Genomic DNA, 10,891 nt, shown 5'->3' with positions numbered 1-10,891 from the left:
AAACTGGGAATGGAGAAATTCGCATGTAAATAAAGAAAATATCTAAAAGAAAAAAAAAGAAAAAAAAAGAAAAAATTTTGAAAAATATGAGTTTTGCTTTGAGCAAATTTGGAGGTTTCTCAAGTATTTCCCATGAGTGCTTGGAAGAGGAGAGGGCTATATCTTCTTCCACTTCTTTAAACCATCAAAATATACAGAGAAACTTTGACAAGTTGCCTCAAAATATTTTTCAAAGTGCTTGAGCTTCTACAGGGTCAAACGAACCTACTATGTCACTTTTAATACAAATACTCTTGGGGTGTTGTGTCATCTGTGCCTTGTTCTCTCTGTGTTTGCACAGTGTGAGCAGAGCATGCCACCATTGAGGTGCTTTCAATATATGCAGCACAGCAGGCTGCAGTGATGTGGTGCCTGTCCACCATGATTGGGTCATCACCATTTCAGGAAAGATTGATGCATGCTCCTCTGGTGGGATTAGGAGGCCAGTGGCCCAAGGCTAACTCCTGACACAGTTAAGGCTAACTCCTTAACAGAGCCTAGCATTCCTTATTGATATAAATAATTGCCTGTAAAGCGAAGACATGTAGTTCCCCCCGAGACAAACATATTGTGAATATTATGAGAGTTGGACTTCACTTATCTACATGTTTTACTGCTACAGAGGAAGGATTGGTATTCATTTCGACAAATTAACCTTCACAATGATTTCTCTGAGGCTGGTTATGGAGCTCAGGGAGGAATGTGAGCTTAGTAAGCACCAGGCCCTGGGTTCAATCACCACATCTAAATAATAATAACAACCAAAAAAATCTAGATGTTCTTTTGAGGTTGTTCTCAGGCCAGTATTTGACAATAAAACTATGAGGATAAAAACTAGATCTCTCTGGGTCTGGAATAGTGACGGCTTGGTAGTTCACAATGATTGCCACTCTTGGAGAGGATGTGGATTCAGTTCTCAGAATCCACAGGAGGAAGCTTACAGCCACCTGTAACTCCAGCTCTATGGGACCCGACACCTACATCTGGCCTCCACAGACAGAGTGCATGTGTTACACACAGAGAGACATATACAGACTTCAAAATAAATCATTTTTAAAAGAACTTATTTTTGTCTTCTGATACATTTCTCATTTTGTATTATTAAAACTTCCATATGGAACTTACTATTTTGTAAAAATATAAAGGTAACTTTTCTAGGAACAGTTAAAAGGCATTTCTTTTTCTAATAATTCTTTTTTTTTCCTACTTAATTAGAAATTTCCTCTACCTTGAGTTACAAATTTGTACATGTGTTTGGGTGTTTCTGTATTTTCTAGTCTGTTCCATGTATTTGCCTGTAAAGAAGCAATCAACACACATATAACAGCTGGCATGTTCTGGAACCATCAGAAGCAAGTGTGTGCTTGCTCAAGTGTTTTCTCCCTGACATTTCATCAAAGAACTAAAAAGGGGCTACTTTAAAATCCGTCAGCATAGAAAAGGCTTGAGTTAAGAAAACAAGTCTCCTTGATGGAGAACAGGAATGAAAGTTAAGACAAGTTGGCAAAGAGCTGACTGTCAGTCTACACAGAAAAGCCCAGCTTTGGCTCCATCTTCCCACAACCCATGCCTGAGGGCAACACCTGCTGGTGGTGTGACCCCTCGAACTCTCTGTGCTCTCCTGTGAAAATTCAACCAAAACAGGAATGGAGAGCCACGATGGGGGAATGGGGGGATGAGGGGGGGTCCCTGGCCCGGTGCCATCTGGTTCTCACACTCTTGGACACCCAAGCACTGCTTGAGCTTGGCCTTGGTGGAGCACAGAGAGGCCTTCTGCAGGAGACTAGACAGTAGCTCTATAGGCAAAGGCAGGCCTTCTCCGTGGCTCCCCACAGCGGATCTCAGTGAAAAGAGGCAGTCCATGGTTTTAAGGCATTTATTGTCATGACAGAAAGTGGATGAGTAAAACCATACCCGACTTCTCAGGGTGGGCCTGAGGTTAAATACCTTTTGCAGAGAGGAGTGTCTGGGAAGGAAAGCTTATTGGCTAAATCCTCCAGTCATTTAGGTACCTCATTAAAATGGAGATTTGTCTTGAGGGCTCACATCCTCTACCTGTGGAGGGGCTTGGGGCATTGCCCATATGTGACTGAAGGCCACAAATCTATGGGGAGCTGTGGCTAATGACAGGGTCCTGGTGCCCGGGAACCAGGTGAAATGCCTACTGTCCCTTCAGAGTCATTGAGGTTTCAAGCCTTACCTCAACCAGGAACCAGGGTGCCTTTTACAGTCCCACAATATGTGTCTCTGTAAATACAACAAAGAATATTGCTCTCTTGAGAAGCTCACATTCATGCCTTTAAAAAAAAAAATCTTATTTATTTATTCACTTTAAATCTCAGTATAAGTCCCCTTCTCCTCCCAGTACTCCCTCACACAGATCCTTCCCCCATTTTCTCCTCCCTCACTTCCCTGAGAAGGGGAAGCCCTCCCTGGGTATAACCTCACACACATATCAAGTCATTGCATTACTAGGTGCATTCTCTCCCACCGAGGTGAGACAAGGCAGCCCGGTTAGAGGAATGAGCTCCGTAGGCAGGGAACAGATTCAGGCCCAGCCTTCTCTCCAGTTGTTGGGGGACCAGCAAGAAAACCAAGTTGCTCATCTGCTGCATATGTGTAGGGGGACTAGGTTCAACTTGTGTGTGCTCTTTTGTAGTTCAGTCTCCAAGAACTCCCCCTGGTGCAGGTTATTGACTCTGTTGATCTTCCTATGGAGTCCATATCCTCTCAGGGATCCTAAATCCTTCTCCCAACTCTTCCTAAAGACTCCCAGAGCTCACTCTCTTTGTATTCCTACTATTCTTAGGTTTGGCCTTTTCATAGTGTCCCAATTTTTCTGGATATTTTGTGTTAGAAACATTTTAGACTTGGCATTTTCTATGACTAATGTATGAATGTCTTCTCTGTTATCTTCTATGCCTGAGATTCTCTCTTCCATCTCATGTATTCTGTTGGTTGTGGTTGTATCTATAGTTCCTGTTCTCTTCCCTAGGTTTTCCATCTCCAGGATTCTCTCACTTTGTGTTTTCTTTATTGCTTCTATTTCTATTTTCAGGTCTTGAACAATTGTACTCATTTCTTTCACCGGTTTGATTGTATTTTCCTGTATTTCCTTAACGGATTTATTCATATCCTCTTTAAAGGTCTCTATCATCTTCTTCAACTCAGATGTGTTTAAGTAGTCAGGCCTTGCTGCAGGAGGATAGCTGGGTTCTGCTCATACCGTATACCCCTGGCTTTTGTTCATTGTGTTCTAACACTGGCCTTTACCCATCTGGTTGTCCCTAGGGTTAGCAGGCCTGGTGGTCCCTGATAGGTATAGGCCTCTAGGCCTCTAAGATGACCTCAGCTTGCTCCATAGTCATCCTCACCTGATTTGCCTGCTGCCACAACTGAATGTTGTTAGATTTCTTTTAGATTCTACCGAGTCTTTCTGTACACTTAAAAATATTTTTAAATTATATGTCTGTATATGTATGCTTGTTAGTGCAGGTTCCCTCAAGGCCAGAAGAGGACATAAACTCTACAGCCAGTGAAAGGTACACAGTTTCACACCATCCAGAACAAAGTGCTAAGAACCAAATTGAAGTCCTGTGAAAAAGCCCAGAGTGCTCTCCACCACAGAGCAATCTCTCAAGCCCCTGTAATCGCTTTTACATGGTGACAAACATGTTCTTAAAAGAGAATTGGAAGGAAGAAGAGACCAGTTGAAGTTCTATGATTAAGCTACTAAGTAAGGTGGGTGGGCTCCTGGCCCAACTCTGGTGGGCACAGAAACCCAGGAACCATCATACTGGATGAAGGCAAAACCACCACTTTCTGGCTTCTCTTGTTATAAGACAACCACGGAAGGCAGCCATTCTCCCTCACACCACACAGCGCTCTTCATTCCCAGGCCTCCTAACCTGCCCTCTTTCCTGTCATTCACACAAATTTTCCAAGTGTAAGTTGGCCCTGCACTCTGATAATATTGCTCACGAAGGCCGCCTTAGAGCTGCCTGAAGGCTCTGTATCCTGTGAGGGGTCTGGACTAGTCTGAGCAGTAAGGATACTGCGGTAGAAAAGGAGCCTACAGAAGACATGCCTGAGTCTTGAAGATTCAGGTCTACCTTGTGCTAGAGTACTGGAGGCCTTCTCCCTCTCCCTATCCAACCTAGGCTTTATAGAGTAAGCCCCAGGTCCAGAGCCAGTGGAGAGATTAAGGTAAGCACCAAGCACCCCTACACAAATCACACAGGATTGCTCACTCGTTAGGGCTTTGGCAGCCAAAACAGTGATAGACCCAGGAGTTTGCAGGTATACATACCTCCACACACATGCTCAGGACATTTGTCCAACAGTATTTGGTGTAACATCCCCCAAAGTCACCAAACCTCATGGGTAACCTGGGAACTCTAGCAGCATCAGATCCTTTGTTCAAAGCAGACTCATATCCCTGCAATAAGCAGATTTTGGATAGCACTGGGCTTGCCCTAGAGAGGACCTTAGTATTAAAAAAACTGTTCCATATTCCTTAAGCTTCCTCTAGCTTATGCCCCATCATACCACATGTGCAGTAGCTAGAGATAGCCTGCTGATTTGAGATTAAGTAACAAGAGATATCTCAAGCTTTGGGGAGACTAAGCTTAGCCTCAGGAGACATTGGTAGCAAAAGCACTCTGCCTGTTTCTGGACCCCCCCTCTCCTGAGCATAAAGTTCATGTTCCCGTGACTTTTATTTTCTTCTATTAAATTTGGATCAGGGTATACGATTAATTTCATAAGCCCTCAATTTGCTGGGCAAATCAACTTCCTTACTGTGTGAAAATACTGCTTTGAGAGCCCTCACACCATCTTTGGAGCCTGAGAATTCTTCAGGCCAGATTTCCCCTTCCTTGCCTCCCAGTCACCTACTTCCTCTTCTGCTGCCCTTATTCTCTGAAGAACTGTCCATCCCAAACTCCCAATGTCTGCGCTGTCTGGACTCCTGAGACCTTTGTTCTCATCCCCCTCCATCTACATCCCACTCTGATGTCACTCCAGGTCTCCATCAGGCAAGCTCTGCTCCTAGGATCCACACCCTGCCAGATACAGCCTCCCACCTCCCACGTGGCAACTGTGGAGTCGCCTCTGAGAATCTGTTAAGAAGATATCGGAGCACAGCTTGCCAGTCCCAGGCCTGGTAACAGGAACCAGAGAGGCCACACAGCCAACAACAGTACCATAATGAAGGGAAGGATGAGGCTAATTGGTATGGCTGCCAGTCCCTCTGGCTATAAGACCATCATCAGTCAGGCAAGGGCTGGTTCCTGGCTTCTTGTAAAGCTCCAGGATGAGCAGGCATGAGAGTTTATGGAGTTTGAGCCTGGCTAGCTAGGTAAAGGACACTAAAGCATAAAATCTTTTCTATGTATTCTATGTCTGACTAGTTAGTAACGGAAAGGAGGCAGACTACAAGACTGACTGGGACCAGGTTGGAGTCAGTAGCAGGAGGTCAGAGTAAGACTGTCTAGCTGTCCTGAACTCTCCACCTCAGACAACTCTATGGGAGAGAAACAAACTCTTTTTCTCTGAAGCACATGTGCATCTTCTTGTAGCATGATACATCTGTGCCCTATTTGGTTGGAATCCATTGCAGAATGTGACCTCCACTTTCTCCCGGTGGTCTGGACCTGATCTACACTGTGTGCCAAGTTTCTCCACCCTTCAGCCTTAGTTCAGTGAGCCACTGCTATTCCAGTTGCAATAGATACTTGAGTAAATCTGTGAAATGGACACAGACCACATAGGAATCCTCATGAGCTCTGTGCCTATTTTATCCCAGTACAATTACTTTGTGTCTAAAACAGAGGAATCCTGTGTGTGCTGGCTGAGAGGCACTTCCACCTGTCATCCTCCTGGGTAAATGCTTTCCAGCCCAACTTCCATCAAGCTGCAAAGCCTGTAGCTCCTCCACCTACCCAACGCTCTGTCCTCATTTGCCTTCTTCTACCCTACTCATTATTCGGTACATTTCATGTTCAATGTAACTCTAGACCGGAGTGCATTCAGAAAAGTCCAGAGCTTGGTGAGGTGCACCTGTGTGTCCTGTGGTGGAGTTTCTGAGGAGGATTCACCGATGAAAGAACTCACACACTGGATGTGCACAACACTATCCCATTGGTCTGGACAGAATCACAGAAGAAAGTCAGCCAAGTGCCCTGATTCTCTTCTGCTTCCTGACTGAGTGGGGTGTGAACTGCTCAACTGCACCTTGCCTTCTCTGCCCTCCCCAACTACCTCACCCTTCTTGCCCTTCTTGCCCCAGTGAACTGAAACCTCTGAAGCTGAGAACTAAGATGGTTTTCCTTGATTTGACAAGTCCCTGCTGACAGCAATGATGATGCCAACTCAGGCAACACTGACAACTGTAGAGACTGTTGGATCTTTCAGTCTATGAACAGACTAATACAGTATCTCTTTAATATTATTTACCCAAATTCTTTTTGAAGTGTTCTGATTTTCACTGTGTACATTTTAAATATACTCTTTTGTATATATTACTGATATCAATTTTAATTTCACTTGTAGCTCATTCATGCATAAAGATATAGATGCAGAATTTATCCATAATTCATATCCGACGTGGTAGTCCTTCATTACCTCTGAAACCATACGGTGGCTCACTGTTTCCATATCTAATTAATCTGTGACCTGTGAAGGCATTTTCCTTTGCTGTCCATGTGTGGATGCGCAAGTGTCATCAGCAGCTTGTATTTCCTTTATTATATCGTTACAGCCAGTCCACTGCTGCTACTAGTTTTGTCCCCTGCTGTGTTGGACCGGCACATGCTGACTTCATGTATCACCAGGAAGCCTGATTCTATCTGAGTCAGGATGGGGTCTCTGGGCTGACTTCCTGCACAACAGGGCTACATCAGCAAATCTCACCCTTCACTTTGCGACTGAAGCTAAACTCCAGCCATGATGTGGACTCTCTGAAGTGCAGAGCCTTGCTTCTAGAGACCTGAGACTCGTATGACCTTCAACCAAGAATAATCACATGGAGACTGATGAGTGGAGTCCCCTTCATTCCTAAAAGGCTATAGTAAGCAGATCTGTGACCACTAAGAGGTCCTGTACAACCTGACTGGCCCCACTGGATAGACCAACACCCATGATCACATATGTTAGACACCAATTGGTGGTAGTCATCAATGGAATTATCCAGAGAGACAAGAACATGCTGAGTGCAGTTAGGTAGTTTCCAGGCCATATACAGAAACACAGGAAGAGATATAAATAAAACCTTGACATTGCCCTCAAGTAAAAATGTCTGTGTTTTTAGTGCCAGAGGCCAGCTCAGAGCTCTGGCTCTATCTTGAAGGTAGCAGAAGGGAAAAGCATCAGCAGGGGTAAGACTTGGTCTTATGAGAGATTAGAGTGGGTTTCTACAATCATATTTAACTATCTTGACTTTAAGTTACTGAAGCCAGAAGCTGCAGGTCTCTGGACCTATTGACACTTGTTGCTAAAAGGGGGTTGGGGGAGGGAATTAGGTAAAGAATTTATTACTAATGCTCCCTTCTTTGGACTGGGCAACCAGGAGCCCCTCATTGACTTGAGTGGTTAACTCTTTGTAAACCAGAAAAGAAAGGAGTCACACAGAAAATACACACACCAGATGAAACATAAAATGACTACACCACCTTTTATTTATCACTTTCAGCTTTTTATAGCTTTTAAACAAGAAAGTTCTCTATGTAAAAAAGAATTATCTTATAGATAAAATGTTACAAAGAAAAGAATTAAAACCCTTTACACGGGCAAATATGCACACACACACATTCACACACACATTCAGACACACACACTTTCAGACACACACACATACACACACACATTCAGACACACACACTTTCAGACACACACACATTCAGACACACACACATTCAGACACACACACGTTCAGACACACACACATTCAGACACACACATTCAGACACACACAGAGACACACACACATTCAGACACACACATAGTCAGACACACACACAGTCAGACACACACACGTTCAGACACACATACTCTGGCTAGGCAGTCATCTGTCTCATCATCTCCACAAGTGCTCATCATGCTTACATGCACATCTTCATGCATACATATAAACAAACAGACATATGCATGTGGATGGATGGATGGATGGATGGATGGATAGATGGATGGAGCAGAGACTCCCAAGCCACCAACCTTATTTCTTTTCTTTGGCCTTTTTATACCTTCTTAGACAAATGATCTTTGAAAATTACATCAGAGATAAAATATTATAAAATGGGAATTACAGAGGATGTTGATATTAAGTTCAAAGCAATATTTCATTCTATATGTTCATTATAATTTCAAATCAGTTTTCACATATCATAGTGCCTTATCATAGTGCACACCTGTAGCTTCTTCCTTGGGCCTAAATCTTTTTCTTTTAACACAAATTTGTCCCAAGTCTGTTTCTCTTTTTAGCATAATTAAAAAAGTTCATTATATTTTATTATGCAGCCTTTGTTTACTATTACGAGGAATGGGCACATTCTATTCTTGATTCTAACTTTATTACATCTTTCTAGCAAAACAACTAAGACCATCTTAAACTTAAAACTTTCTTCCTAAAATTATTTGAATTAAATCAGGAATTCTAAAGAATCATTAATTCATCTGAACAGCCTTAATTCATAAACGTTCGTCTTTATGTTGATCTATAGAAAATCTGCTCAGTAGGGTGGGCTAATGCCGAAGGCTTATTATATTAATTTAATGACAGTAAAGACATATCACCCAAAAGAAGCAATACTTTTGGACCTTGCCTCATAGAACTCACCCACTACAGACCATGCAAACGCGGTGGGCCACCTCCAGGGAGGCCAGCTGCTAGCCTGTTCTAGATGGCTCCTGACACTTTGCACACTCAGTTGTCATGTGGTGCTTTTCTTGCAACTGTCTTATGAGAGAATGTTTTTGCTGAGGAGGACACATGGCAAGGTATTTTGCTGAGCACCGACTCATACTATTCTTCTGGAAGCTGCCTAGAAAAAGAGTATGCGATGTTTTTGCTAGAGAGGATGCTTGAGAGAACACATGATGTTTGGAAAGTGCACAAATATTAACCCAACAGACAGAGGATGATGCTCTGTGGTATTGGTTCACCTTGGCACTCTTTGCTGATCTTCATTGGGCTTTGCTGATGCTGATCTTCATTGATGGTACTAGTTCACCTTACCTACTTCTTGGATCATCATTTGTCATGACTTCATAGAAATGCACCAAAGAACTTCAGGTGGTGTTCAGGCAGCTTCTTGCTGCTTCCATGGACTCTGGCCAATTGGGAGAGCCTCTGGGTTTCTTCTGGATTAAACTACCATTGCTGATTTGTGAATGGTGTTTGTGAGTGGATTGAGCTCCCACTGCTGATTCATGTGCACTGACCTGTGGATATCATGACAACATAGATTGGATTCACCCCAAAGAACTGTTTTGGACCAGATCCACATCCTTTTTTGCCCTATTATCCTTTCCTTTCCACTGCCTCTGGTGGGTGGAAGGCTGGAAGGAAGGTTAAAGCATTTAAGTACACTTACTAAAGTAGGTTTTGAAAAATATAAGCCTACAATGTCCATCAACATGGAAGTAACCATTCCTTTAAGAAAATCAGAATGGTTTAAACATTCTCTATAGCATGAAATACCTCTGAATCTCTGACCACTCCTCCCTTCAAATTTTGTATTGAACATGGTCAATGGAGTGTGTGCTCAAGGCCTTGTACTCATGGGAAGCAGGAATCTCAGGATTTTTCTTCATTATACCCTGACATGGTACTACTATTCAGTTTCAGGAGCCTGAAACTAAAGCAGAAACCCCTTTCAAGGACACCTGGTCAGTTGGACCTCAAAGCACATGACCTTAGCCATGACATGTTGGGGGTGGAGGACAACAAAGTTCAGTCAGCCTTAACTATCTGTATTTCTAGCACCACTCTCAGACATAGACTTGATCTCTGTCAAAGCAGTTACTCTCACCTCCCATCCTCCAGGATGGTCTGTCTCCATAGAGCCTCTCGCAGAAGCTCTTCTCGCAGAAGTGTGGTCTTCTTGGTAGACTGCTATGCCCAGTACAGGCATGATGAGTGGACATTATCACAACTAATCAATGAAAAAGCTGTGCTAACAATTTATTAAAACAAATACTTAAAACAAACACAGCATAAAAAGAAATACAAGAGTGAAAAGGCTATTTCTCACGGGAAGGTGAGGGCTGGCTGTGGGGCAGGGAAAGCTGCTATATTGAAATCAGGGAATGATTCTGTCAGGACATTATACTGGTTCTGTCTGCAGGGCAGATATAAGGGGGACACCATAAGTGATAGAGAGTGACAGGGTCATTCTCTAAGGAGGTAGAACAAGGGTGAGATGTATGAAAGGCCATTATGTCTGCTGACATGGTAAGACTCAGGTTCCACAGCTGCTAGTAGGTGTGCTGGCTGATGTCACATCTGGCTCCAACAGCAGAACATTCTGCTGGATTTTGGGCTCTCTGACTCTAGTGCACAAGGCTGGTTCTGGCAGCAGAACCGACGGAAACAACAGTTCAATCTTTGAATCTCCAGATGTGTGGCTCCCCATATCTAAGGATGAAGACAAATGCAGGATTATGGGGAAGGGGACGTGGTGGTGGGATGCAAGAGACAAGATCCTCAAGATGAGGCCTCCTCTCAGCCTTCCCAAAGACAGAGGAGACCATGTCTATTAGGAATCTCGACCATGTCCTACAAAAGGTCATGTACCCAGACCAGGGTCAAGTGACAGCTCCTGCAAACAGAAGCCTCTCAGGCCACCCCTAGCAC

Source organism: Mastomys coucha, unplaced genomic scaffold, assembly GCF_008632895.1.
Source record: "Mastomys coucha isolate ucsf_1 unplaced genomic scaffold, UCSF_Mcou_1 pScaffold13, whole genome shotgun sequence".
Classification (NCBI taxonomy): Eukaryota; Metazoa; Chordata; class Mammalia; order Rodentia; family Muridae; genus Mastomys; species Mastomys coucha.
Note: the sequence above shows the minus strand (reverse complement) of the source record.